This window comes from Jaculus jaculus, chromosome 10 (assembly GCF_020740685.1).
Source record: "Jaculus jaculus isolate mJacJac1 chromosome 10, mJacJac1.mat.Y.cur, whole genome shotgun sequence".
NCBI lineage: Eukaryota > Metazoa > Chordata > Mammalia > Rodentia > Dipodidae > Jaculus > Jaculus jaculus.
In genome coordinates, this window is record NC_059111.1 from 52118494 (window position 1) to 52122898 (window position 4405).

A 4405-nucleotide genomic window follows, 5' to 3' on the forward strand; every position below is an offset into this window, starting at 1 on the left:
CATAATTTACTTCTCTTTATGTCATGATACTAATGTGACAGGTACTCATATGAACAGTTCCTTGAACACTGCCAAAGATGGCAAGTGTACAACTTGCTGTGTGCTGTGCAGATGTTACATTATGGAGGTCTCATGATTTTAGCATTAAACAACTTGAAGCTGAGACTACATTCAGAAGTAAGGGTAGAAAACTGCATTACAGGGCTGGAGAGATGGCTTAGCGGTTAAGCACTTGCCTGTGAAGCCTATGGACCCCTGTTCGAGGCTCATTTCCCCAGGACCCACGTTAGCCAGATGCACAAGAGGGCACAGGCATCAGGAGTTCGTTTGCAGTGGCTGGAAGCCCTGGCCCACCCATTCTCTCTATATCTGTCTCTTTCTCTCCCTCTCTCTCTGTCACTTTCAAATAAATAAACAAAAAATGAACAAAAAAAAACATTAAAAAAAAAAAAGAAAACAGCATTACAAAAGACAGGGGAGCCTAAAAAAAAACAAACAAACAAACAAAAAAAACATGCAGGGTGGCTGTGCTGCCCAAATTTGACTCTTCCTTACCACAAGTCTTTGGTGTGGCCAAACTTGAAAACCAGCAACCCCCCCCCCCCAAAAAAAAAGATGAAGACATTCTGGAAAAATACAGCAATTCCTGGATATACTATGACTTTTTCCTTAGCAACATAGCCTCCAAAGAGAATCCACATTGAGATCAGAGATCAAAAGGCCAACATGAAACTAATAAAGAGGGGAATGTGAGCACCTGTTTGTCCCAGGCAGCCTTCGCTGTAGCTGTTGCCCTGGACCTGTCCATTCTGCATTAATCCAGAATACCAGCAGCAAGAGAGGCAATAGTTCACTTTTACCCTCAACCAGTGCATTCCGAGCACCTCATATCTTCTAGAAATCCAGACATTTTTTGGTGGGGGAGGTTACTCCAGACCGGCCCTGGCAGTAGGTCGGGAGCCTGCTCTCACCTGGCACGGGACAGCCACACTTCCTTCCAATAGTAACTTTTAAATTTACTCATTGCAAATCCGATTTATCAAGAAAAATGATAGGAAGTGTCACCACTTTAAGCGTGGCTGGACAACATTGTGGGGAATGCCTATAATCCCAGCATTCTGGAAGAGGAAGCAGCAGGACGACATGTTCAAGGCCAACTGGGCTACAAAGTGAGTTACAGGCTTGCCTGTACTGTATAGGAGGCAAGAAGAATATTGTCGCAAAACAAATACAAATATAAAAGTCATCATGACATAATTAATTGAATTAACTTTATTTTAGAAATACTAAATGTGTGCTGGAGTGATGACTCAGAAATTAAGGTACTTATTTACAGGACTTAACAACCTGGGCTTAATTCCCCAGTACCCACATAAAGCCAGGTGCATAAGGTAATGCATGCATCTGGAGTTCATTTTCAGTGGCTGAAGGCCCTGGCATGCCCATTCTCTGTTTATCTTTTTCTCTCTATTTCTCATCTCTCCTTGAAAACAAATAAAACGTTTTTGTTTTTTTTTTAATAGTATTTTTTCCTGCCAAATACTATTGTGTAGTAAATATGGGTATAAGTTTTCACATGATACTTAACATTATTCATATGCAACATATTTAATCAGAAAATGTGTTTTCAATGTTTCAGACTAATTTTTAGTGAGTGTGAATTGTCATTCTTATTTTGAAAGAAAAAGGTGGATTTTCTGAATAAATGGCATTTATGTTTCTCAAAATCAATATCTTCACTGAGAAAATAAAAGCCTCCTATATTTCAAAAATTGTTTGCTATTAGAAAATATTTTTTCTGTACTCACTAATTATATTTTTCATATTAGTTTCTAATGTACTCTCTCCTCTAATTGATGTTCTAGCTTTCAGAGCCAACTGCAATACAATTAAGCCAGATATTTTGTTACTCTTTTTTGGAAATATTGTTTCACTCTCATAATCACTTATTTTAACTTTATCTCTGCTTACCTAAAGTGTTGCTATGATTTTACATTTTGTATTGGATTATATTGTATCACATTTTAAAAGTACGTTAGCTATTTCAGAAAAAATAGAACATCAAATAAAAGAGGGACTAGTCTGAAAAAAGAAGGGGTTCAGTGGAGGAGGTGGGTGAGGGACAACAAAGTGGGAGGATATTAAGATCAAAATGCAGTAGCTGCATGTATGAAAATTTTCAATGAAAGTTAAAAATATATTAGCTATGCCTAAACTCATGGAAGCTAGATACTATGCATTATTATAAAGAAAATATTGACAATTCATGAATTTCCATTTAACTTTTGAGAATTATTTTCCTCAAACTCCAACTTAGATTTTGAGACAAAGTGTGCCACAGAATGTGGAGCTCACCAATTTGGCTTGAATAGTTAGCCAGCTACCCCCCAGAGATGCTACTGTCTTCAATTCCCAAGTGCTCATATTGCAGGAACATGCAGACCTGCCTAGCATTCTACATGGGTTCTAGAGATCCAAACTCCAGCCCTCATGTTTGGGCATCAACACTTTAACAATTGAGTCTTCTCAAAAAGACTTCCTTTCTTAAAAAGGTAAAATATTATATCATAATATTAAAATTGTACATAGTTATTGGGCACCATGTGATGTTTAAATGAATATAAACATTTTTAAACACTAATCCTTAAATTATAATGCACATATATATCTCCTCAATCTTATAGTGCTTTTTTTAAAAATTAATTAGTTTTGTACTCAGTGAATACAGTCAATTTGGTACCATTACTGGGCTCATCCATTACCTACCACACATCTTGGCTCCTCCTTGTTGAGGTATATGGGTCTTGCATTCTGAAGTTAGCCCACAGTTATGGGTAGGATAAATGTCTGCATATCATGACCCAACATGTGGCTCTGACATTCTTTTCACCTCCTCTTCCCCCAAATTTCCCTGAGCCATGTTGGGTCCATTTTTGGTATGCTTCAGTGATGAGGTGTTGGGGGCCTCTTGGTCTCTGGATCTCTGATTTTATAGGAGTTGATTTATCTCTGTGTTGATCTCTTTCACCCTTGTGCTGGTACCCAGTTCACCAAGAAAATAGCACACTTGCTTGTTTTGCCAGTTGTTCTTAGTTTCAGCTGGGGCCTTTTTGAGGTATGATGGGGTGGCTCTCTCCTTAGGATCTACATCTATCTGTAAAAGAGAAGCAGATTCTCCAACAGAGATTAAGTTAGCACCAGGACAAGTGAGATATCCCTTACATTTTTATAGGGAATTGAATAGGTATAGGCCCTCTTGTAGCCCACAATTGGTGGTAGCTTGATAATGGAGAGCAGGCTCATGTTTGGATATGGTTCTGACTTGTTTTCCAGCTCCAGCTATGGGTCCTGTACCACTGAGGGGACATTTAGCTGATTCAAGAGCAGTTGGTTTCCCACCATGGCTGTGTGCCACTATTTCACTTGTGTGAGCATCATGACAGGTTATTTTCTGCTAAGCAGGTTAGACCGTGAGTTGCTTGGAGAGATATTGGTCATTTTCCCCCAGTTGCCCAAATAGCACCTTCTGGCAATAGACGTGCTTACTGTCTGGGGACTGACTCTCTTCCAGTTTTCAGCCATGCCATTCCATTTTATGTGTCCACCACATAAGATGTCTTCAGCAGTAGGGTCTTACCACTAACCTTTGATTGGTCATCAAGGACTCTGACAGAAATGTCTTTCTTTTACTTTTAGGAAATGTTTTAGGTCTCTCTGATCAAAAGCTCATTGTGGATGATAGCCACATGCTGGTACTGGGAGTTACAGGTCAGTGCCCACTAAAAAGAGGAAGAAAAAGATAAGTAATATAAAATAGAGAGAAGAGAGAGAAAGGGAGAAAGAGAGAGAGAGAGGGAGGGAGAGAGAGAAACTGTAGAAGATTAAGGTCAGTCTTCATCATACCCTCTCCAGTGTCTTGTGGTTCAGGTGTTCCCTCTAAGGGCTTGGTGAAGGTTCAGCCATTTGGTTTGCCTTTTAGGATGTAGAATTTTATGGTACCGTTGCCATTTGGGTCTAGATTTGTGTTCCCCACCCCTTCCATTGCCCTCCCCTCCCTCCCCACCCATCCTATTGTCTAGTCTATGAGATGCTTGCTGGTTATGTAAGGCATCTTGGGTAGATTCAGTCTAGGGGCTGAAGATGAGTGAGAGTATGTGGCGATGTTTTTTTCTGTGATTGTGTAAGTTCACTGAGCATGATCTGTTCCAGGTTCAACCATTTTTCCTCAAATTTCTTTGTGTCATTTTTTCTTACTGCTGTATAGAATTCCATTGTGTAGATATACCACATCTTAGTTATCCATTCTTCTAGTGATGGGCATCTGAGTTGATTCCAGCTGTTATGAATTGAGCTGCTACAAACATGGTTGAACAAATATCTCTGGCATATGGTTTGAAGGTTTTAG

At 39.4% G+C, this 4405-nt stretch overlaps 1 pseudogene; it reads right to left on the reverse strand.

The window, feature by feature from the left end:
* Positions 1–551: 551 nt before the first annotated feature.
* On the reverse strand, positions 552–910 carry LOC123463944 (annotated as a pseudogene).
* Positions 911–4405: the final 3495 nt, after the last annotated feature.